Genomic DNA, 27,634 nt, shown 5'->3' on the forward strand with positions numbered 1-27,634 from the left:
TGTTTTTTCTCTCGTAACAAAAGTACTTCAAATGACAATTACCAAGTAGAGTGCCTGGCATCTGCTAGGTGTTCTTAAATGGTAGCCTAAGTCCCACAATTATTATTACTCTTGTTAACTTTCAACAGATTCTACATCATATCAAGATGTTCAGATGATTTAATCAGCTTAAACTCCAGGATCATATAGGTCATAATACATGTTTACTGACAAGTTATTATTTTTGCTGTAGTTCTCATTTTCAAGTGTGTTGATGAACTGAACACAGATATCTGTTCAGATCTTTTTCTATTTCTCCTTCTTTATATGCCCAGTCTTCAGTGAAATGCAGTGAGATGCATGCTGGATATATGCCTAAGTGGAGCTAGCACATTTCTGACTCTGTTCACTGCGCTTAAACAGCTCACCTTGAAACTGGGTTGCTTTTTTTTGGGTAATTGTTGACTCTGTTCTTAACTACTGTACCGCTTCAAAGTCTTCTTACAATCTATGTCACTGACATAGAAAATGAAAGTTAAGTTACAAATTTGGGAGTTGGCCACACTTATGAGAAACAGAGAAGGGCTTCAAAAACCATTGATAGGAAGGAATGCTGTGAAAATGGTATATTTTAATAACCTGCTATAAGATTATAGCTTTTGAATAGATAACATTCATAAAAAATACTCAGAGGATAAATGAATGCCTATTATTTCACAATTATTGGCAATAATATTGTATTATTGATAATAAGCTAAGGAATTCCTCATTTACTGTGTTTGAATTACTTTTTACTCTTCCATTCTTTCTAGGATTTACTCCTGAATCTGAAGAAAATGAAAACATATGAACTTGTTCATGATAAACTTCTTCCATTGTAGTACAAGACAGCGTGCTTCTGAAATATATGAACCCAGAGGAGTGTTTTAATGTCTCTCATAGCCTGGGTTTATCAGGGGGAAATTTAAATTTTTAGTTAAGCTCACAGTTGATGTTTTCTACACTGTAGACTTTATAATCTTATATTAGTTCCATGCATGGACTGTGCTCTTTCTCCCTTCCAGACCTCAGCACTTTTGGTCGTTTTAGTTCTGTAGATTCTTCTTCCCCACTCCTGAATTTAAAGTTCATTAGAAATACTTCTCTTGAGAGTCTTCCAGAGCTCTTAGATTATAATTTCTACCTATTTTGTGCTTCTATTTTACCTTACATTTTTCTCTATTTGTTCAAATGTTTTTAAAATTGTCTGTGTCACTTCTGAGCACTTACAAGCACCACAGGGTCTCTGGTCTTGCCTCCTTACCCGTCCATTTTTTCCCACTGCCAAGAAAAGCACCTGATAATAATCTGTCAGTATTTGTTGAACAAGTATTTAAATGAATGAGGGAGTGAACATGTTGAGTGTGATGACAAGGGCAGCATCCTGGGGTCCAGGCAGTTTACAGAAGAAAGCAATGCTCATACAACTAATACTAGCCACAGATAAAACCATAATAAGAAACCAAGTTTTCTCAGTTTTTAGTTCAGTTCTAATTCTACCACAGTACACTGCCTTAATTAATCATGATTCCTTTATTATGTGTTATGGCAAACTAAGAACAAAAAGAAAGAATTGTTTAAGACACCATTTCTTTAAAGTCAACTTTGGGATTAATATTTATGTTCACTTTCACTGACTTTAATAATTCAGGTGCATAAAACTTGCTCCAGAACTGTAACTCATTTGCTCTAATTTACATCTCTAAAGAGCAAGAATTTTACTATCAATAAATAATGAATCACAACAGCTGGACTTTTATAGCTGAGGAGATATATATAGCGCTATAAATAAATCAATATTTTTATTTGTGTGATATGGCCAAAGTGTTTTTTTCTTCTTTTAAATTAAGCCTTAATGAATTTTGTAAGTGATCTTGGACTTCAACGAAAAGTTCATCAGCAAACTATAAAGGTATTCCTTTGTGAGGTATTAAAATAGAAAATATAGCAATGCTAGATGGCCTTTCTAGTAGAAGAGTACCTAGATTTTGAAGACCCAATTTGATTTTACTCTCTGATTATCCTTCCAGAAAATTTGTGAGCTAAGAATAGAATATCTCATTTTTATGGTAAAGGGATCAATGATGGGTGTGAGAAGTAGAGAAATAACACAGCATCCCTTCACAAAGAGAAAAAAAGGAAAGATGTTCTCTTACATAACCTTTTTGTTACATTTATGCCGGCTAATAAGTGCTTCTTTTAAATGTCCAACTTATAAAGAGGAAATAAAATATAACATAGATCAGGAGAAAGAGGACAGAAAGGATATTTCTTATTTTTCCTCTCCGGAGTTCTTCCTTGCAGAGGAAATGTGTAAAAAAATTTCATAAATATATATCTTAAAAGCTACTTAACTACTTAGCTACTTAGAAAAGATATTCATTTCTGAAAGAATCACTGAATAATAGAGAATCAAATAATTTTTTTCCTCATTACCCTCTAGTTGGAATTTATTCTGTAGGTGGCACATGCTGTTTTATATCATTAGAATATCAAAAAATAAATCCCAATGTGGCACTTTTTCATACTACTTAAATTTTCTTACAAGTCATTTAATTATATACCTGAGTTACATTCATTTGATTATTGTACATCTGTCTTGCAGACAAAATAAATGAAAACAGGATTAATACCTGATCACAGTTCATTTTTTCCTTTTATTTAAAAAACACAGAACACTTTGTTAAGAGCATCTAGGAAGAAAACAGATGTTACTTACAAAGCATCCAATATTATTGATAGTTTCATCTCAAGCTTTTTTCTGCAATTATTTTAACAGAAAGCAATGGCCTAATTTCCTCAGAATTTGTAGGAAAATGTTTGTTCTTCAGTACTTGCATAACCACTTCCAGCCTTGTTTGAAAGAATAGAATAGACTCAGGCTGGTAACAACCACAGAACTGATTGAATTCTAATTAAACACTATATATTTTTCAAGTCACTATAACATTTTATTTAAAATTTAATTATGATTAGATTTTTATTGAATAATTCAATTAGTTTTTTTAAAGAGGAAACTTTATTTTAATAATGACATCTTGGTTTTAATAGTGAAAGCAAATTAACTGTATTAAAATTTTCTTTTTAAATATTATATTCCCAATAGTTAACAAGTTTTTAAAATTTAACCATTGGAAAACACTAACGGCATGAGTTGAGTTTGTTTTTAAAAGCTGAATTGCTTCTTGCTAAAACCCCAGGGGACTAGAGTTTTCAGTCTGACAAAGTAATAGGTGCTCTGTATATGTTAATTACATCTCCGTTAACATAGGAAGAAAGAGTTACCTAAGTTAGCATGGAGAGTGGAGAGAATGCTCAGCTCTCCATTGTGTTCTGTCTACAGTGAAGGCAATGTGAGGGTTCTGACAGTTGTTCGGTTCTTTTTGTCACTCATACTTTTCTGAAGCACCATGAGCTTCTGTCAAGGCCTGATCATTTAGAACACTTTACTACCTTCCTACATAATCTTTTACAGGTGAATGTAAATATTAAAATGAATTTATTAATTTCTTCAAAATATGTTTGTGCATATCTACTCTATACTAGGCATATTGAAGTATTAATGAGAACTACTTTGCTTTTTTCTAGATGGGGAAACATATCAAATAAAGAGTTACATGTAGCAATTGAAAATTTTAGTAAGAGCTACCCCATGAAGGATATAAGACAGAAATGGAATTGAAAATAACAAGGTGAAAAGGGAAGAAAGAACCTATGGCTTTGTTAACTATGGAGACACATCGAAGTTTAAAGTGAAGTAGAACAGAAAAAGAAAAAAGGAAAATGTTTCTTTATTTGCCCTTACCTGATAGAGAGATTGGGAAAAGCTATATTTAATTCTGCAATTTTATTAGAATTTTAAAAAACATTTGATACCAAGGGGTGCCCAAATAAGCATAGCTTTGGGTTTAAAATTATTTGAACACTGACCTCCTCTTATTGTATGGGACTTTTATTGTGCTATGTTAATATTCTCTTTTTACACTAAAAGCAGATATGTCATTTTTGCTAAAATCCACATTTATGTCAGAGTTTAATGTACCAAAAAGATTATTCATTTTGTAGCATGTATTGCATCTTGACCAAAATAGCCTCAGAAGGCCTTCCTAAATTTGACAAATTAAATTGTTGTGAGTTAAATTGCTAGATGCATTAAGAACATCCAATAGTTTAATTTTTGTTTGTCTTTTAAAAAGAAATTCTACACTATATCTTAGTTTGATAATTGGATATTTTTCTTTAGTATAATATATACTTGCATTCTAATCTCTCTCTCTGTCACTCACACACACGTATACACATGCAAACCTCCCCCACACGTGCCGTAACTCAGATGAGATTTTTTTGGCCATTATGTTGGATTATTCATGAAGCTGTGGTTAGAATCACCAATTTGATTTTTCTTATTAGTTTAATCAACATCATCACAGTGTCATTATCTTCCAAGCCAATGCCTTGAAGTCATTTTACACTTTGCCTTCTACCTCAGTCATTTTTCTTTATTTAAATATTTCTTGAGTTGGCTATATTACACTATTAATTTCATATTGTTTTTGTCACAGTTTTCCAGTTTTTCTTTTTGACTGATGACTAAAAAATTTCTTGACTGAAATTCACTAACAATGGGACTAATTTTGATAGTGACTATGAAGTAAAAATACTGTTGCAAATTTGCACACATGGAAGAAAAGGTGTGGTGGAGTGAAGAGACCATGGAGTTTGTGATAAGGTCCCATTTTTTGTTTCTGATTTCTTACTTATGAGCTTATTACCTTGGACAAGTCACAGTATATATTGACTCCCACAGTATTGTGGTAAAGAGAATGTGATAAGATTATGGTGGAGCATAAGGGTTTTACAGTTCAAGGCTATAAAAATGAAAAAGTGATTTTTATCTTAAATACTCATAACAAAGTTCCTCAGAAAGCATTTTCTTGTCTGGGACTAGGGCAGTGGATAGTTATGATTGGTGAAAGTCACTTATATTGCCATACTGATGGCCCTCATTAATTATAAGTTGTCCTAACCTCCATAAAAACGTTTATTTTTGAACATTAAGGATATAGCATGTATGAGTTCCTATTTCAAAAGCTGAACAGTGGTTCCGATCCCATAGAACACGATGATTAATGTCTAAGACTTTAGAATCAGGCTGCCGAAGTTCGAATGCTGCCTTATCACTAACAAACTTTGCAACTTTGGCCAAATTACTCCATGTAATTTGATCATAATCAGTAAAGAGCAAGATGTGGTACTTTGATAATATGTGATATGTTTTAAAATTGAAACTGTCTGTCATGGAGGAGGAGTCAATAAATTTTTGCTAAAACAATTAGTGTTGGTTTTGTTGGTGGTGTTATTATTAAAGTTTTTAAAGGACAAAAAAATGTATGTAGACTTGAAAATGACTTTCTTTGGAACTTTAGGAAGCCAAATATCTTAGTTCTACAGCTTATCAATTAATAAATCACATTAAAATTAATTCAATCCCTTCAAGTAACAACTGCTTATCTCATTGAATTCTAAAGAATGGCTTATTGCTTACTACTATATGAATAAATGTGAAACATTTTCCAAGCTTCAAGTGGATAATGGAAAAAGAGAAGGTATTTAGAGTGTTTTATAGATCCTTTCGGATTTTATTTGAAGGAATAATTAGTTCAATATTCACTTAACTATGTCTAGAACTTAAAATACTTTGATCGTTCTTGGATTTAATGCGGGCTCATTTGGCTGTACTACATTCAACCATATTATGAAGTAGAGTATCTTTAAATTTCTAATTAGACAGTAGTGCAGATAATTATCCTTTAAAAGCTTACATGAATACAGAACATGAGTTGGATTCTAATTCCTAAGTATTCAAATCAATATTATATATAGAATAGTCATTTATAAATAAATTAGGCACAGAATTGTTTTTCATCTAAATGTTGTCTTTCCTAGTTGATGTTTATTGTGTTTGCGACTGCTTTATTGAAATGAGAATATATAACTTTATACCCAAAGGAATGTGTTTTGGATGTCATATTCTTCTTTGTGGAAAGTTCTATACCTTTATTTCCTATGCTAGCGAAGATTATATTAGGTAAAGGGAATTGAAAATGTTAAGTTTATATATATATATATATATATATATATATATACACACACACAAATATGTTGAAATTTGGATTCTTTAATAAATTTTGAGGTTTCTTTGGGGGAGATAATTTTTTTTTTTTTTTTTTGCTGTACGCGGGCCTCTCACTGCTGTGGCCTCTCCCGTTGCGGAGCACAGGCTCCGGACACACAGGCTCCGCGGCCATGGCTCGCGGGCCCAGCTGCTCCGCGGCATGTGGGATCTTCCGGGATCGGGGCACGAACCCGTGTCCCCTGCATCGGCAGGCGGACTCTCAACCACTGCGCCACCAGGGAAGCCCGAGATAATTTTTTAAATGATAACTGTCTCAAAAAGGCTTTTCTCCTGGAAATGTTTACAGCGTTATAAAAACTAGTGTTAATAGTTTCATATTTGTTAGTGAAAAATTACTGAGTTTCTACTATGAACAGCCTACTAAATAAAGATTAAGAGAATGAGCTTGAATATCATCATACCTAAATTAAACCATCGAGGCCCAGGTGTACAGGGCCTACCTAAGATTGAAGTTAAAATAGGAGAATTGAAAATCCCTCTGTCATTAATAGCATTCCAGTACTAGGGATGGGGCAAGAACATGAAGAGAGATCCTCTCTATACAGGGACTGCTGAAAATAGAGCAGAAACGCTGAGAAAAACCTTCTAGCAACCCACTCCCAATATAAAACACAAAAGTACATCAGCTATCCGCTAGAGAAATTTGGAGACTAAGGTGAACTGAAGAGCCTATATAAACCACAAAACCTCAAATCCAACTTAGGTATTGACTTAACACCCATAAGAATGTTCAAAAAGAAGGAGCAGCATGCCCTTTTTAGGCATAAATTCTATTTACCTCATATGATACAATATTAAAATAATATATAGTGATAAGGAATAAATAAGCAGAAATGTACAAAAACTTTATGGGTAAAATTTTAAGATTTTATAAAAGATATGAAAGAGGATATTCTGAATATAGAGACACACTCTTCAGTTAAATAAAAAAACTTAATATATAGCATATTATAATTCTCTCCAAATCTATAGATTGAATGCAATTGAATTAAAATCACAAATGTATTTTGTAGTGTTTGACATGGCAGTTCTAAAATTTCAGTGCAAATGTTTAAAAATAACCAAGTGATACTTAAAAAAGTGCCTTTTTGGTTGCTTGATAAGACAAAGATGGAAGTGAAAAGAGAAAAAGCACCATTTCTTTTTTATTGTTGCTGTTACAATTGTCTGGTAAATGAATAGGGAAAAAATGAAATTGGATCCTTAACTCGCACAAAATACATTTAAAATTTTAAAGAAAATATGTAAATGTGTAAGTGTAATAATTTCTCAAAATAAAATACAAGAAACCATATTCATAATGTTTACAAGGATTTCTTTATACAGGATAAAAACTAAAAGTAAAAAATATTCATAAATCATCTAAATGACATTGCAAACTTCTATTTATTAAAAAAAAACTAAGGGAAGTGAAAAAACTGCCATAAACTCTTCTGGAACACATTTGACTGTTGAAGGATTTGTTACTTTACAGAATATAAAAAGAACTTATATGAATCAATACAAAAAGAAAACAAACACTAGAAAAATAATGAAAACAATTTCAAAGAGGAAGCACAAGTCACCTATAGACTTTGAAAGATAAAGATGTGTGTGTATGTCTGCACACATATATATGTAATCATAGGTAATGTAGGATGATCAGGGTAATGTAGAGTAAAAGCTGTGTTAAAAGAAGGTACTATTTTCTACTCACAAAATGAGCATATTTTAGAAAACAGACATTGGTAACAGTGCATGTGGAACAGCAAGCACTCTCAGTCACTGCAGGTGGAGTGTTAGTTGGTACAATTACTATGGAAAACTGAACACACTTATCTTAAAACCTAGGGATTCCACTGCTAAATATTTGACCCAGAACATCCCCTATACCTCTGCACCAGATATATGTATATATGTATGTGTATGTATATATGTGTGTGTGTATATATATATATATGTATATATAATGAATGTAAATGTCAGCATATTTGTGGTTTGTCATAGCTCTAAACTTGAAACTATTTAACTATCCATTTAGAGTAGAATGAATAATTTGTCATTAATTCATACAATGGACTACTTTTTAACAATAAAAATAAATTACAGCTACGTACATATGAATAAAAGAAAGAAGTCATAGAAACATACATACAGATTCCATTTATATAAGATACAAAAATATGCAAGGGCTTCCCTGGTGGCGCAGTGGTTGAGAGTCCGCCTGCCGATGCAGGGGACATGGGTTCGTGCCCTGTTCCGGGAAGACCCCACATGCCGCGGAGCGGCTGGGCCTGTGAGCCATGGCCGCTGGGCCTGCGCTTCCGGAGCCTGTGCTCCGCAATGGGAGAGGCCACAACAGTGAGAGGCCTGCGTACCGCAAAAAAAAAAAAAAAAAAAAAAAAAAAAAAAAATATATATATATATATATATATATATATATATATATGCAAAACAAAGTAGTGTATTGTTTAATGGTGCTCATATTTTAAAAGGAAAATACAATTTGAAGAACATTAATGTATATCTTTACCTCTGCTGCATAGGAGGGAAATGAGATTTAGGAAGAACAATAGTGTGTTTTGAGGTGTAGTAATCTGTTTTTGGCCTGGATACCACCATAATGTTACTTTCATAAGACTTTATTTTATCACCTTCAACAGTGTACATGAACATTTTAATATAGTCTTTGTATGTTTGATACGTATTTTTTTTTTAAGATTTTTTTTTTGAGTTGGACCATTTTTAAAGTCTTTACTGAATTTGTTACAATATTGCCTCTGTTTTATGTTTTGGTTTTTTGGCTGTGAGGCATGTGGGATCTTAACTCCCCAAACCAGGGATCGAACCCACACCCCCTACTTTGAAAGGTGAAGTCTTAACCACTGGACTGCCAGGGAAGTCCCACATATTATTTTTTAAAACTTTATTTACATTTGGTAATTTCTCATACAATAATATATATTTGCTTATATATTGCATGAATATATAAATTTATATAAATTTAATAAATTATACTTATTTAATATATCTACTAACATTTTAGCTATAAATTCACATATCAATTTTTTAATAAAATTTCAAATATAGTTTAAAATAAATATACTTAGTATTAAATAGTACTTAAATATAAAATATATGTCAAATAAAACATATGAAGTTATATAAACATTCTCATATAGTTTATTTATAGCTATTGAGTGTGTACTAAGTGCAAGGACTAGTGGTATATATTGTTATATAGGCACATAAGAGTTAAGGATAAAATACAGTTTCAAACACAAAATACTTGCCTCAGAATTTAAAAATTAAGTTAATTAGATATATTTAATCTATAAGAGAAACTGAGCAAAAAGCACTTTTAACACTAGTTATCATTTATTCATATTAAGAAAGGGAACCATATATCCATTATTTTTCTTGAGACATAGGAAGATGTCATTTTGATTTAAAAAATATTCAAGTTTTATTATAAACAAGTTTTTATTGTAACTTTGGAAATGCGTGATTATTCTTATTCATGTGTGGATATCTAGCATAAAATCCTCTAACATTTTCATATTTTTTCTTTAGTGAAATAGTCTAAAAGATAATGCTTTAGCTAAAATTGCTCTATAAAAATGAATAAATTTGGGGCTAGAAATCTGACATGGGTTGTAAAGACATTACTAGAAATGGAAGCAGGGTAAATCAGATGGACTAACACATTGTTTGAGGAAACTGCTATGTGAAGTCGCACAAAAAATATGTCATGCTGAATTTCGTGAAAGAAGTGAGCTGGGCTTTGTGGGTGACAGTTGTGGGGAGGATAGAGGAAACAATTTTCAAAATATTACATGTTCTACAAGTAAAATTGTTCTATTAGTGCTAAAGAATCCTTCTGGATATTGTAATGTGATTTGCCTATAAAAAATTATTGAGTATGAGAAAAAATGCACAAACATACGCACACGGTACTTCAGTGTTGTTTCCTTAGACTGATACGAGAACAACAATTGTTAGAAAACATGTACGCTATATGCCTGCAGTGCCAAACGAGAATACTTTCAAAGGGTAAAACTATATGCCATTTTAAAAAAAATTTCATAATATTTATTTTATCTTATTTTTATTTATTTATTTATTTTTAACATCTTTATTGGAGTATAATTGCTTTACAATTATACTGTGTGTTAGTTTCTGCTTTATAACAAAGTGAATCAGTTATACATATACATATGTTCCCATATCTCTTCCCTCTTGCGTCTCCCTCCCTCCCACCCTCCCTATCCCACTCCTCTAGGTGGTCACAAAGCACCAAGCTGATCTCCCTGTGCCATGCAGCTGCTTCCCACTAGCTATCTATTTTATGTTTGGTAGTGTATATATGTCCATGCCACTCTCTCACTTTGTCACAGCTTACCCTTCCTCCTCCCCATATCCTCAAGTCCATGCTCTATTAGGTCTGTGTCTTTATTCCTGTCTTACCCCTAGGTTCTTCATGACCCTTTTTTTTCCCCTTAGATTCCATATATATGTGTTAGCATACAGTATTTGTTTTTCTCTTTCTGACTTACTTCACTCTGTATGCAGACTCTAGGTCCATCCACCTCACTACAAATAACTCAATTTCGTTTCTTTTTATGGCTGAGTAATATTCCATTGTATATATGTGCCACATCTTCTTTATCCATTCATCCGTTGATGGACACTTAGGTTGCTTCCATCTCCTGGCTATTGTAAATAGAGCTGCAATGACTGTAAAGCCAGAAACTATCAAAATCTTAGAGGAAAACATAGGCAGAACACTCTATGACATAAATCACAGCAAGATCCTTTTTGATCCACCTCCTAGAGAAATGGAAATAAAAACAAAAATAAACAAATGGGATCTAATGAAACTTAAAAGCTTTTGCACAGCAAAGGAAACCATAAACAAGACCAAAAGACAACCCTCAGAATGGGAGAAAATATTTACAAATGAAGCAACCGACAAAGGATTCATCTCCAAAATTTACAAGCAGCTCATGCAGCTCAGTAACAGAAAAACAAACAACCCAATCCAAAAATGGGCAGAAGACCTAAATAGACATTTCTCCAAAGAAGATATACAGATTGCCAACAAACCCATGAAAGAATGCTCAACATCATTAATCATTAGAGAAATGCAAATCGAAACTACAATGAGATATCATCTCACACCAGTCAGAATGGCCATCATCAAAAAATCTAGAAAGAATAAATGCTGGAGAGGGTGTGGAGAAAAGGGAACACTCTTGCACTGCTGGTGGGAATGTGAATTGGTACAGCCACTATGGAAAACAGTATTGAGGTTCCTTAAAAAACTACAAATAGAACTACCATAGGACCCAGCAATCCCACTACTGGGCATATACCCTGAGAAAACCATAATTCAAAAAGAGTCATGTACTGTATGCCATTTTACTAGTAGAAAAAATGGGGCTCTTACTCTATGCCGGCTACCGTCTGTATAGCTGTTCCCTTGCACAGTAGTACCAGGATTGTGTTTATAGCAAGCATGCATAGTATAGTCATACAATTTGGGTGATTGAGTTTTTCATTTTTGTATCATTGCCAGTATTTTGTGGTTATGAAAACTTACAAAATTGCTATGAATTATGTTTAATAAGGGAGCATTTTCATGGGGTGTAACTTGTTTAAAAACGCTTTTGAACACAGCGTATCTCCGTTACTCTGTGAATCTGATTTTGTAACACCACACTTCTCACCTTGTACTCTTCGATGTTTCTCTAAGCTGTTAGAAGCCCTGCTAGCAAAAGCAACTAATTGCAGTCTGTCAACACAGACCTAGTCCAGAAAGGGCAATCCAGCCTTCTCTCATAAGTAAAAAGTAGAAAAAAATGTCTCCAAAGCTCAGAATCAAGCAGAAAAAGAGTTTTTATTAACGTCCTTCCCACCAACACATACTTTTTAAATGGTTTTAATTAAAGTAGTTCTAAGGGAGAAAGCTTTATAGTTTATAAAGTATGACAGTATGGGATGTAAGTATTTGGCACACCTTAACATATCCTTAAAAATTAATGAACCAGATTGCAAAAGAAATAATATTTATTTTGTAGCAACAGAGGTACACTTAGCAAAATGCACAAGGACAAACATACACACAACAGTAACATTTGGTTTGAAAAAAGAATAATGATTTAAAATATAAGTTAAACTTACCACAAAAATGCAACATTATATCTGATGGAAAGTTCCTTTCAGAAACAACCTGGAGTATGAGTGATAAAAATAATCTGGGTATCAATTTTACGTATAGGAGGTGTTTTTTACCCGCTTAAGTAAAAGAGAAACATTTTAGAATTCCTTTTTTTAAATCAACTAGAAATGGATACTGAAGTCATAGGCCAAATCATAGTTAATATATGATATATTGAATTTGATATATATATATATATATATATATATGCATAAGTATATGTAAATGCACCCCCACATGTACACATATGATATTGATGGTTATTCTCATACAGGTAATATACGCTTCTATATAATACAAGTTCTTTCTATGTAAAATCTAGTACTTAATAGAAATATAATTATTTTTGGTATGTGATCTTAAAATGTTTCAACAAATTTCATCATCTTGTGACCTGTGAAAATTGCCTTATGTATTTAAAATGACAATCATTTAAAGCAACATAGATGCATTCACATATAATTATCAAAAACATACATGCAATATATTGATTTTTTAAATAAAAATCTTATTTTTGAGCAGCACAATATCACATTTTGAAAGAGGATTCTGATGAAACTGAAAAGTAATATACTTTTAAAATAAATAATGATTTTTTTCCATAAATGATGAGCATTATGCTTAATGGATTGTTATTAAAAATTAGGGCATTCAGAGAAGATGTGATTTGAAAAGTGGTATGAGATATGAGATGAAAAACCTCTAATACTCAGTGATGAGTGGTGTGCTAATTAAACTGCATAATCAAGTAATGTCAAGGATTTAAAGATTATTATACAGTTGCTTCAGAAAGAGTGTGGAAAATGAGTGAGGATTAGTTACTGTTTACTCCTTTAAAACTTCCATGCTTTCAGGCTGGAGGTGGTAAGCAGGAGAGTAAGAAGAAAGTACTACAGACTAGCCCATCTTCTCTGCACTTGGAAACTCCTCTTTCCATCTTAATCCAGTCTTTTTGTGTGGTCTCTTTGAATTTGTTTTCCTTAGTACAAATCTATTATTTCACTAAATGTTGTGGTTAGCAATTACTCCTCAGTTTCAAACTCTGAAAATATGGCTATTTCAAGGCACTAGGCTCCCCATCCCATTTAGGACCTAGAAGGTCACCACAAACCCACAGCACAAAATTCCTTTACATGTATAGAGTGCAAAAACAAATGCATGGGATACCATTTAGACTGTACTCATCTCTCTTCACTTGCGTTAGAGGTTTTAGTGAACTTTCATTTTTATTTGGGGTGTGGCAATCCTTATTAGTGAAAACATTATCTTTTAAATACAAAGCAAAACTGCCTTATTATTTGCAGCCATAAAAATAGTGGTTATATTCTGCTTTAGCCATTCAAGAATTGAACATCTTAGTTCCAAAACCTTTATTATGCACATTTATGGAAGGGTGGACTGGAGACAAGGTTGACATCCCCCTCATATTTCTTCCTGAGAATGACTGGATGCTAGAAATAGCTGTAAATAACTTTTTGCAATTTGAAGAAGGCCAATATTAGATAAGAAGAGAATTTGTGTACACTGCAGTACAAGCTCTGCATGAGCAGGGGTTATTTCTGTCTTATTTAGTGCTGTAAGCTTTGTGCATAACCTATTACATGGAACATAGTTGTCACTCAATATACATATAAATAATAAAAGGTGACATTAGATAGGAACTTTATTTTAGCGACAATAACTTATTTCCTGAGACTTTTTTTGGTATAACATTCTCATTGTTAGTGATGATGGTAGCAAATAATACTAGTATCTTAGAGTATTTTAACAAATATTATGCCCCAACTATGTATAGTACACTGTGCTAGTGCCTGCTGCTGCTGACTGATGACTATACCTCTGCATAGACTATAACTTGAAGGGAAGTGTGTAAAATGAGCATGTCTGATGGTTCCATGTGTACTTCCTTAAAATGACCATGCTTTTTGCATCTTATTTAATTTGTTTAGCAGATATTTATAGTATATATATAGAATTACATATTAATACCGTTTTTTAAACAGTCCAAAATAAAAAATGACTGAACTTCTAATTTTTTTTTTTTTTGGTAATATCCCCATATCTCCTCCCTCTTGCGTCTCCCTCCCATCCTCCCTATCCCACCCCTCTAGGTGGTCACAAAGCACCGAGCTGATCTCCCTGTGCTATGCGTTTGCTTCCCACTAGCTATCTGTTTTACATTTGGTAGTGTATACAAGTCCATGCCACTCTCTGAACTTCTTTTTGAAACCATTTTCTTTAACAGACTAATGTCTATTTTACTCTATAGGTTATATGTTTTATTTTAACATGAGAAAATAAAATGAAAATAATGATTGACAATTGAAACAGTATAACTTACAATGCATAGAAAAGTTATCAAATATAAGTTTATTGTAAATTCAAATCACATTCTTAGAATTTGTAACCATTCTTTCTCTTATTATTTCATCTCTTATGATGAACTTGCTTCGTATTCTCTCACACATTTAAAAAATCTCAGTAAAGAGAGATTTTATTCTGACATTGTGTTCTAGCAACTATTCTAAACTCTGAAATCTAAAACATGTATTTAATGACATGACTTAAACAGAAAGAACTTCTGGTTTCAGCTCCAACATGCAAAGAGCCTAAAAATTGTCACTCCTGTCCCTACAACAACAACAACTGAACAAAATGAAAATGAAGAACTTTTCTTGAATCGTCAGATAAATGAGGTTGCAGGGGAAACCACCACCCTGAAATCTGACGAGAGAGTAAAGGTTGAGAATCACAGCCAAGGCGGGCTTCCCTGCACCAGAAGCCATTGGAGCTCTAAGTGCTAGGAACCTGCACATGGCAATTGTGGTGAGCTGTTGGAGGCTGAAGGTAAGCAAGCTTGAGTTGTGAGAAACTCCGGGGAACCACTGTCTTGGGAGGCAGCATTTATGGCTTTTACTCCCAGGAATGCCACCAGGTTCTCATGGTGAAGAACCCATTAAAATCCTCTTGTGACTTTGGCAGGAGTAGAGAAACATAGAACTTGATATTAAAGGCCTAGTTGCCTCAGTTCCTATTACCCCATGTATCATATCTGTATTCTACCAAAATATTACAGGGTATGCTAAAAGGCAAGAAAAAACATAGTCTATAAGATAAAAGATATACATGAGAAAATCTACATGAACTTTGGTTCATTTATGAGATTTTGGCTGCATTGGGTCTTCATTGCTGTGCACGGGCTTTCTCTAGTTGCAGAGAGCGGGAATAGTTACCATGCCCTTGTGTGTTTTGAATGGCTATTTTCAAGAGATTGAATGAGACTTTCCCTAATATACAATGATTCTTCACTCCACCGGTGCTGAAGAATAGGTTTGACCGTGCTCTTTTAAGTAGGATATAGCCAACTATCATTATGAAGTAACTTTAGTTTCTCATCAAATTTGCTCCTCCATAATATATTTGTTGATTACTAAATCCTTGCTATGAATTCTTAATTGTTCTCTGTTTATAACTGTCTTATGTCATATCATGCTTTGCCTTGTGTATAATTTTTTCTCATTTGATCAATTTTACGCTTTCCTACTGAATTGTTTCTAAGATCTTATAGGAATAGTTAGTATTTTTCTTTATTACCTGAAGTGCCTAACACAGTGATTCAATATAATTATTAAAATTTTGGCTGGAAAAGGCTATGTAAAGATATTGATATTCCCAGGTTTTTCCATAGATGAAGGCATAGTATGGTATGATGGAATGAGTACTAAACTAAAAATATTTGTTCTAAATTTTCTATCACTGACTTTGTGGAAGACAACAAACTAGGAAATAAGAAGGGATTGAAGTACATGATCTCTAAAGTTCTTTCATAAATTTAAACTTATATGATTTTAAGATACACCCCCAAAAAGATATCACATGTCCCAGATTTCACTGGAGCCTTAAAAAGAGGCCCCCAAATTAGAAAATACTATGAAATAATTGTGTAGAAGCTCTTCATTCAGTCATTTCACAATAGGGAAGGATATATTGTTTTCATGATGATAACACTCAACTCTCTCACCAATCTGGGAGAAGATCCAATAAAGTTGGCATTTGGTGTATAATTTTAACATTTTTTCCACTCTCTGTAGTAAAATAAACCTGCATATTCCCCAAAATTTCTGCTCTATAATAACAAGAAATAATCCCAAGTGTGTCTTTTGGCCTTGAGCATGGCCTTGGCATAGTTTTATTTGAAATTGTATTATTTTTGTCTACATGAAGTTCATGGTGTTCTCTTATACACTTGTACTTTTTTTTTTTTTGCGGTATGTGGGCCTCTCACTGTTGTGGCCTCTCCCGTTGCGGAGCACAGGCTCCGGATGCGCAGGCCCAGCGGCCATGGCTCACGGGCCCAGCCGCTCCGCGGCATATGGGATCCTCCCAGACCGGGGCACGAACCCGTATCCCCTGCATCGGCAGGCGGACTCTTAACCACTGCGCCACCAGGGAGGCCCTACACTTGTACTTTTTTAACTTTGAAAATTGGCTCACATATTTTTTGAATCATGAACAAACATGGATCATAAAAATATTAAATTTTTAAGATTTACACTAGAATGTTCAGTGTTTTGACAACAAATCTGATGACATATGCTATAATTGTCACTTTAAAGTTAAAAATGTTGTTTAATAGCTTTCATAACTGAATTTAAAACTTACATCTAACACAAGCCTTATTGATATATAAACTATTTCAACTACTTTATTTGTACCCAGAGATATATCAAAGTATTCCTACATGACATATATAACAGGCAGCAATTCTGAAAGCTAGAAGCAACTCAGATCATTTGGATTGGAAATTTGTTGCCACAATTTCCTATATATATATTTATTTTAATTGAGGAATTATGTCATTTATTTTTTATGTGGTGCTTTAATAAAACTTACTTACCTGCAAAGGGAGTATTATTCTGACAGTGGAGTTTAAATGATCTCTTAAATTGTGTTTACCTACCTCATAAACTACTTAACACTGATTGAAAAATACTTTTAAGTAGTTTAACAATTTTTTTAAATAGCACTTTCTGACAAAACAGTTTGTTGTTTATAATAAAATCAAACTCTCTTGAATCAAAGATGTCAGTTCTAATAGGATTAGTATTATACTTTTCTCGAGTCATTTATAAGTACTCTGTTTTCATGGAAATCAGTAATAATTCATGAATAGGTAACTGGGCTGAAGCTCTTATCTTAGTGTTTGAATATAAAGGATAAATGAGAAACTCATTTATTTTGGAAGAATAAAATATAGTTTGCTAATCCTGTTGGATTTTTTTTTCAAAGTCAGTGTTCACATGTTTAAATAAACTTAAGACATCTTCCATGTCTTTTGCCTTATCACTGGATCTATTGATGGAGTCTTTGAAGAATTAATATTTCAGTTTTCTTGAATACTCCAGGTACTTGAATTTATACTCTTCAGTCCAGGTTATAATGTATAACATAAAATGCTGCCAATTTTAATATAATTATCAAGAATATTTTACTTTGAATTAAACAAATAAAAAAAGGTAATTAATTTTTACTTGGTAAAATTACTTTGAATTTACAAATAAAAGGTGTTTAGTTTTAGGAAATAACTGAATGAAATTTCTTTCCTATAGATTTTAATTTATAATATTAATATGAATTCAAGGCCTTTCATTGACTCTTGTTTTTATAAGTATATTCTCACATATTTTTGCAATGATTTTTAAAACTCATTTGCCACAGAAAACATATTTTAAAATGTATTTATTATGATTTTTAAATTGTGGCAACATAAAATTACCATCTTAGTCACTTTTAGTATACCCTTCAGTAGTGTTAAATACATTCAGATTGTTGTGCAATCTCTAGAACTCATTTCATCTTGCAAAATTGAAATTCTGTGTGTGTGTGTATGCATATGCTCCTGATATATGTTTATATATATATATAATGAACTTATATATATGTATGTAAATTCCTTATATGTATATGCATATTTCATACATATATTTTTCTCATAGAGAGGTTGGAGGGGGAGATATATCCTTAAGGTGTTAACAGTGCTGGATTTATGCATTTTATTCTCCTTAACCTTTATTCAGATTTTTCTACAACTCTTTTCTGTTAGAAGAAGAAATACAATATATGTTTGTTTAGACACCTACATTATTAACCCAAGAAACTTAATGTTTTTATCCCATTATTTTAAGATAACATAGTAATAAATAATAATAGTAGTTATCCTATAACTCAGAAGCAAGACATGTTTCTTCAGATTATTTACTATGTCATACAGAAAACAGCATATATGTTTAATGCTTTGATTCTAACAATAACTTGGCTTACACTTAGGAAGATGTTTAGAATGTTTCACCTCTGATTTTTTTTTATCAGAGATGAATAATGATTCAATATTTACTTTTGGACTTTTTTTGTAGTAAAATATACATAACATAAAATTTATAATTTTAACCATTTTTAAGTGTACAGTTCAGTGGTATTAGTATAATCATATTATTATGCAATCATTGCTGCTATTCGTCTCCAGAACTTCATAATCTTTCCACACTGAAATGCCATACCCATTAAATAATAACTCCTCATTCCTACCGCCCCCAGTACCTGACAACCACCATTCTACTTTCTATCTCTATGAATTTGACAATTTAAGTACGTAATATAAGTAGAATGATACAGAATTTGTTCTTTTGTGCCTGGCTTACTTCTTTTTTGTATATATTATTATTATTATTATTATTTATTATTATTATTTTTTGGCGGTACGCAGGCCTCTCACTGCTGTGGCCTCTCCCGTTGCGGAGCACAGGCTCTGGACGTGCAGGCTCAGCGGCCATGGCTCATGGACCCAGCCGCTCCGCGGCATGTGGGATCTTCCCAGACCGGGGCACGAACCCATGTCCCCTGCATCAGCAGGCGGACTCTCAACCACTGCGCCACCAGGGAAGCCTCCGTATATGTTATTTTTTTATTCTCATACTTATCAATCTTTCCTTTGTGTCATCGTTTTTTCTTTTTCTTTTCTTTTTTGCCGCACCGTGGGGCAGATCAAACCCATGCCCCCTGCAGTGGAAGCTTCAGAGTCCTAACCACTGGACCTCCAGGGAATTCCCTGTACCTGGCTTATTTCACTTAGTATAATGTATTCAAGCTTCATTCATGTTGTAGCATGTGTTAGAATTTCCTTCCTTTTTAAGTCTGAATAATATTCCATTGTATGTATATTCCACATTTTGTTTATACATTCATCTTTGTTGGGTACTTGGGGTGCTTCCACCTTTGGGCTATTGTGAGTAATGCTGCTATGAACATGAGGACACACATATCTGTTTGAGTCCCTTTCAATTCTTTAGGGTATATACCAGAAATGGACTTGCTAGATTATATGGTAATTCTATTTTTAATTTTTTGAGGATCTTCCATACTGTTTTTCATAGCAGTTGCAGCATTTTACATTCCTAATAATATTGCACAAGAATTTTGATTTTTCCATATCCTCACGGACACTTGTTATTTTCTGTTTTGCTGGTGGTAACCACCCTAATGAGTGTGAGATGCAGTTTCATTGTGGTTTGGCTTTACATTTCCTTAATGATTATTGATATTCAGCATCTTTTCATGTGTTTATTGACTGTTCATATATCTTCTTTAGAGAAATGTCTATTCAAGGTCTTTGCCTATTTTCTAGTTGGGTTGTTTGCTTTTTCATTGTTGAGCCGTAGGAGTTCATTTTACATATTCTGGATATTAACTCCTTATCAGATATATGAATTACAAATATTTTCTACAATTCCATGAGTCGCCTTTTCTTTGCATTTATTGTGTCGTTTGACCCACAAAGTTTTAAATTTTGATGTAATCCAATTTATCTATTTTTAAAATTTTCTTGCAGATGCTTTTAGTGTCATATACAAGAAACCACTGACTAATTCAATCTCACGAAGATTCCCCCTAAGTTTTCTTCTAAGAGTTTTACAGCTGTGGCTTTTAAATTTAGATATTTTATCTATTTTTAATTAATATTTGTGTATGGCATAGGGTAATTGTTTATCTTCATTCTTTTGTATGTGGACATCTAGTTTTCTCAACACCGTGTGTTGAAAAGACCATCTTTTCTTTATGGAATGGTTTTGGTACCCTTGTAAAAAATCATTTGACCATATACTTGGGTTTATTTCTGTGCTGTGTGTGCTGTTCTGCTCTCTTTATGACAGTACCATGCTATTCTGATGACTGTGGCTTTGCAGTAAGCTTTGAAATCAGAAAGCATGAGACCTCCAGTTTTTATTTTTATTTCCAAGACTGTTTGGCCTATCAGAGGTCCCTTGAATTTTGATGTGAATTTTCGGATAGATTTTAATATTTTTGAAAGGAAATGGCATTGGGATTTTGATAGAGATTGTATACCAATCCATGTACACAGGATGTCTTTCCATTGATTTACTTCTTTAATTTCTTTCAATAACACTTTGTAGTTTTTAGTATACAAGTCTTTTACCTCATTGGTTAAATTTATTCCCAATTTAAATATTTATTATATTTTATAATGTAAATCTGTATTTCTCTTCACACAATGCTGTCAGTTGAAAAAGCAGTTCATAATCTTTCTAAAATATTTATCTACTAGATTTGTTTCTTTTATTTATAAGCAAGATACTATGTCTATGTTTATTATTTCTTAATTTATTATGTTGCAGCCATCCCCTGTGTTGTAAGGTCAGTCACTCTAATAAATTTTTAAGGATAAATAAGTTATTAAAGTTTAAAAATGTATAAATATGGAGCTGATATTGTTATAAAATATAAGTCACATTTTTGAACTGCTACATATATTATAAAATAAAGCTAACTGAAAATGAATTATTTAAAAAATCATGTAGAGTAGCAAAAGGAGTAAATCTCCTTTCTGATTATTGCTATTAAACATAAATTTTCAATGATAAAATTAATTTTGCTATGCATTTAGTCTCTTTAATACTTTAATTGAAATTGTAACTTGGGGGAAAAAGTATTTTATGATGGAGTTTGCAGAGAACCATGAATTCAACAAGTACAAAACAAACAAACAAAAAACATGATGTATGTAGACATACATCACAACTATGCAACGCAAATCAAATGCAACTCCTTTCCACAGTTTAGTTTTGCATCATGTTAATTGAAGAGAATATGAAAAGTAGAGTCTATCAGTAGGAGAAAATTTTAGAATATTTCTAAAAAGTTAGTAAGATAGTTTCAAGGTCTTTTTTTTTTTTAAGATAACAGGATAGAGGAGAAATGGAGCAAGACCAGTGAACAGAAAGAAGCAAGAGAATAAAAATAGTAAAAGAAATAGAAAAATATATAAGAATAAATAGGAAGGGAAAACAAAAATAGAGAAACAGTAAAAGTGAGAAGTAGAAGGGTATAAATGAAAGTATCAGGAAAAAAAATAGATGACAGGAGAAAAACTGAGAATATAATATCTACAACCAACTCAAAAGACATAGATACACACAAACATATGGAAAGCTAAAAACAGGAGTAAATCATTAAGGAAGGGAGAGAGAAGAAGGGAGGGGAGGGGAAGGGAGGGAAGAAAGGATTCCAAAAGGGAATATGCCTTTTACCTGAGAATTGATTTCATTGAAATGGTTACCAAACCATCATATAAGAGACAAGCATTAGCTCGGAGGACAAAATTGACTGACTATGAGGGAATCAGGGTGGTTTCAAAGATAAAATGTTTAACAAAAATATTCCACGATATAAGAGAGTTCTCTAGCCACATAGTACTGATGAAAAATTCTAGGTAGAAGGGGCAGCATATACAGAGGCTTTAGAGGTAAAATCAAATAATGTGGTTTATTAGTCTTGTTTTCTTTAGTTTGCAATTTGGTCAGGGTAACTGTCCATTGAGAAAGCCATGTAGTCAGATCTTGCTATTCGAAAAGGTCATCTAGAGGATGTGACCACTTGATTGACCTATGAGCTGGACCCAGGCAATCAGAGCTCCTCACATCTCCCCGTCCTTGAAATGTACCTTCTGCCCACTGTTCCCACAGTGGGAGCTGTTTTCAAGGATGCAGCCTTGAGAGAGCAATGTACTGTTGAGACCATCTGGACAGTATACCTGACTGAGCAGAGTAAGGCTTCTGTAATAGACTTTTAAACTTCGGGTGGTTATAGAGATCTACTTGTCTTGCGGCCACACAAGACAAGTCTCGTACGTAAGTTCCCTTGCTTATGAAACCTGTCCCCTACCAATCTGGACTGGTCTGCCTCTTTCTCCCATCTCTCCTTGCCCTCTCTGTGTGTGGGTCAGTTTCAGATTTCACCTGGGAAGCTCCCAAGTTTGTGAGCCAACACTTCCCGATCAATTTAAGAATTTGGAGCATTATTCTCTATGAACTGGCAGCTGTGTAAGAGGTATTGATGGAGAAAATTACTTGAAACAGAGAGCTCAAATAAAAGATCCTTGCCATGATGTAGGTAAGAGATGATGAAAGCTAGAAATATGCCATGAAAGCTAGAAATAGCAAAAGGTATTTAAAGAAGGTAGGATCAATGGATAATAAACTGGATATTAGAAGTAAACGAAGAAGGGGTGAATCGTATGACTACTAAGTGTTTAGCTTGGCTAACTAGGTGTGCAGTAGTATTTTCTACCTGACTAGCATGACATGAAGAGTAATCTTTCTGTAATGCACTGATTATTTATCTTTCCCACTTAGGAACCCTCAGAGATAAAGTCCAAGCTCCTTTATGTAGCATAAAGGACTCATTATCTCTCCAGACACATCTCTTCCATGCCCCTCATACCTCACTCTACACTCCAGCCATACTGAACTATTTCATTTATCCAAATGTGATATGCATATTTCCCTTGGGGCTTTGCTCTCAGTGCCTGGAAATATTCCTTATCCTTTTAACCAAGACTTACATGGCCTTTTCTAAATGTTACTTCCTGCAAGAGACAATTCCTAATACTTCAAGAATAGTTTAGGTATCACTCATACATAATTGCATATAGCCCTGAATTTATCACTGCAATATAGTGCTAGTAAAATTGGCAGTTTCTAAGTGGAGAGAGACATCTGAAATTCTTAAAGTGTGCCTAGTTTACTACTGTAATTATCTATTACATTATCTGGGATGCTCAATGCACATATGTGCAATGTAGTTGGATTTTCGAATCAACTGTCAGTTATTGGATATATTAACTTTTATCTTTTTTTCATTTGCTTTATGTATATTCAGCGCTAAGCACCTTAGTCTTTTTTAAAATGGCAATTGAGAGTTATAAATAGCCTTTTTCCCTTCCTCCCTCCCTTCCTCTCTTCCTTCTCTCCCTTGTTTTTCTTTCATGGTCTTTGAAAATCTGCTAGATAACTATAGTTCCCAACTGGTATGCTGAAGCTGCTTCTTTCCAACTCCCCTATGTTTTCCCCTCAACAATAGCTACAGAGTTGCCACTTCTGAAGAGGGAGAGGGGCTGGAGGCATTTGCGGTGCTGTGTTCTACTTTGTTTCTCCTATTTCTTCTCCCCTCCACCTTCTTGAGTAAAGTGATCAGCTATAGCTATAGGGTGAATGGAGGAAAAATAAAAATATTCATTTACTTCTTCTGTTGGTTCCCAGGTGATTATATTATCATTGCCTCCCTCACAATATATATATCCCATTTTTGTTGTGGAAGCAACAATTTGTTTATCCATCAAATAATCAGACATAGAGCATTACAAAATGCCATGTAGAAAAGTATAGAAAGGTAAGATTGGGTATTTTAGCCAGCATTTTAAAAAACGTACATATACTCATGGATTATGATGCTTTTTAAATGCTCTTTCTGAAAATGTAAACACTGTTTCATATAGAGGATCCAAATAAAGAAATGGAACTGAAAACTCTGATAACCCTTCTTCCTGTGTTTTGTGTGTTGCTAATATTCCACATAAAGTGTTCTAAGTCTCAAATCCAGAATATTATTAAAATTCTGAAAGAATTTTCTAATTTAGAGGAAATTGTCATATCACAACATATTCAACTGAAACAGAATTCACAAATGACTTGTTTTTATTTTTAATAGAAGGGAATAATTTATGTGATGGTTTTATTTGGAACATCTTATTTTCTTTAGGAGGATATTTGGAATCAATATTTATGTCTGTGGTCACATTTTAGGAATCTGCATTCCCCTTGTTTATTTTTATATAACTTCTGCATTTTAGCTGATGTTTAAAAATGATACACTTCTAAGTGGATCTGCATTACAATAAGTAATTGTTAATAAAATACAATTATTTATGTTCAGTTACTGTGATTTAAAACAAAACCCTCTACATATTATAAAATTCATAAAATGACTTTAGGATATAAAGGGGAAATTTCCTGTACATAAATGATCCTTAAAACTGCAAAAAGGGATACGATTTAATATGTTAACTGAAAACTTTAAATGTTTCTCTCAGATAGAAATGTATATAGCATGATAGTATGGATTCTGGACTGTACTTTGAAAGAAAGCAACAGTGAAAATGAATTTCATGCCAGTAGACACTTTAAAAACTAGATTTAGCAGCAGTCACATTAGCTTAGATAATGGGAGAATTTTTCTTCATTGAAAATGCTCTGTGTCTCTTAAGAAGAACTTACTGAGGCAGCCTGCCATCTAGCTTTTTCACAGAAAAACAGGCTTACAGACTGCAGATGAGAGAGTCTGGAGCAGCGACAATTTTAACTTAGCCATTCCTAATTTATCTCAAGCATATTCAATTCATCTTCACTGCTCTATGCACACAAGAACACCAGATTGCCTTCCCTGGGGAACAGAATGCAACCAGGGATCTAGAGAGCTGTCACATTCCAAGAAATATTTAAATTGTGCTGATTTTCTTCTGGAGAACTGAGCACAGGGAATGAAACTCTCCATCAAGTCATAGCTTTGCGGGCAATAGATCAGAGGATATTGCCAGTTTTCTAATGGATTGTTGTTATCGGGCAGGTTTTCTCTGAAGGTACGTAGTTATTTTCTCAATTCATTACCCTCTCCCTATTTATCAGGTAATGATCTAATGAGCTGGGGATCCAAACCTGTAAAAAGAGAGATGTTAAGTAGTCGGTATTGACTAAAGAATGACACCTTATTGCTGCATGTTTATAGGTGAATAATCGGATTCCTTTACTAAAGATTAGTAGGGTATAGTTTGAATTGCATTATCAGCAAAAATAGGCAAAAACAGAACCGTGCTGCAGGCATTATCATAAGTTCATATTAATTCTCTTGAGGATTTTCTTTTGTAGCTGCAATATATAATGAAGGGAAATACAGACTTTAGAAACTCACTTAACCTCATACATGTTTTAATCTTTTTACATAATCATGATATTTTCTCCGTATGTTCCCAAATACAAAACTTTGTCTCAAATGCTGTTATTAATTTTGGGATCATTGATGCTTATGATATATGAATATATGAAGGACAAAAGTACTTAAACTCCATTAGGAGTCTTCATGAGAATATTATATCAGTGTGCTTTGTTGGCTTTGCAGCTCTTTATTTTTGAGTTTGCAAGCATCTTACTAAAATAAATTGCTATAGTTTAAGTTAAAGGCACATACTATAAAGATGTATTATTCAACTTTGTTCTGTGAAGCGAAAACCTCAATACATCTATAGAAAACACAAAACTATTTAGCAAACTAAAATGCTAAAAGCTGACAAACTTCTGAATATTAACTGAACCAATACAAATAGAGAAAGCCTTATCCTGACCTGGAATTTAGCTTATTATACCTGTGATATATTAGACAGGAAAGGGTGACTTCTGTGCATGTTTCTTAAAAGTTAAAGATATGTTTGTAGGACATTGTTCTGTGTCAGAGTAAGTAGGGGTGTAGGACAGAAAGCAAGCACATAGTAGTCACAGTGAGTTTATGAAAACTGAAGAAATATTTTAAAATATGATATGAGGGCTTTTGATGCTTCTAAGTATTTTATTATTGTGTGAATTTACTCAGTGAAACCTAACGTGGATTAATATTTTTATATGTCAGAAATAACTACTAGGATAGGTAGAACAGCCGGTGCATGTGGCCTGGAGCATGGTGTCTCTGCTGCCGTATTTGGATTGTTACACAGACTTTGTGGACCCATCCATGGGTTAATCACAGGCTTGGGAGAGGAAATGGTGGCTGAGCTTCACGAAAGCTCTTGTTAAATGTGCTCTAATTTCTTTGGAGCATTTGAGAGACTATTAGAAGAATAAAGGAGACACGGAGTAGGACTGAGTCACCCAAATAGTAACTTTAAGTGCATTCTCTCTTATCCTCAGAGGGGTTGTAAAAAAGCAAAAAATGGAAAAGGAGGAGAACAGAGTCCTCAAAGAGTACTTTTAAGTGCTTCTTTTTTCATGAATCTTACAAGAATTGAGGAACAGGGGCTTAAATTAAGGTTTCCCTATGGATTCTTCCATTTTAAAAGCTTTTTCTCTCTTTTATGGAACATTTTTCCCTCCACTCACTTAAGAAAGAAGAAAATGAGCTAGCTCCCAGCCCGATTTCTTCCCAATAACTTGTAGCTCTGACTTAAATCTACAGAAGTGTGCCTCTGAAACTGCATACACTCCTGAGAGTCTCGGTTTCACAATTCAGTGAGTTATGAATGCCAAAGGATAAAGTGATTTAACACCCTTTTTAAAATTATTATCACAATTAGCTCTTCTGAAAATCTCAGACTATGTGTAAAAGAGGGCACAAGTAGGAAAAAAGAATAACTTAAGGGAACATACTTTATGTTCTTTCAGAGCAAGATACTACCGGTAGATAATGAAATAATATTCACTTCATGTTTGGGCACGGGGAAGAAATGACAGCAGCTTAGAAATATATCCTTTAATTTACATTTTGGATGTTAGATGAACAGAACAAATATGAAAACCAGGAGGGGCAGTTTCAATTTTCAGATTGCAATCAAATGTTTTATTGCTCTAACCTCCTACTAACTTTTTCTACCACAGTCATGTTAGTGTCTCTTACCTTCCTAGAGGGTTATTCACTTACGCCGCTATCTAAATCTGCTCAGCTTCCAGATCTAGTGCTAAAACTTGTTTTACTTCATCTTATGGTGAGTTCATTGTAAAATATATTACCATAATTTCATTTTTTAGTTGCTGTTAAATATTTAATATTTATTGAGTGCCCATGATACGTTTGGTTCTTAAAAGCAATATATAGGAAGAAAATACATA

Source organism: Mesoplodon densirostris, chromosome 11 (assembly GCF_025265405.1).
Source record: "Mesoplodon densirostris isolate mMesDen1 chromosome 11, mMesDen1 primary haplotype, whole genome shotgun sequence".
Taxonomy (NCBI): domain Eukaryota; kingdom Metazoa; phylum Chordata; class Mammalia; order Artiodactyla; family Ziphiidae; genus Mesoplodon; species Mesoplodon densirostris.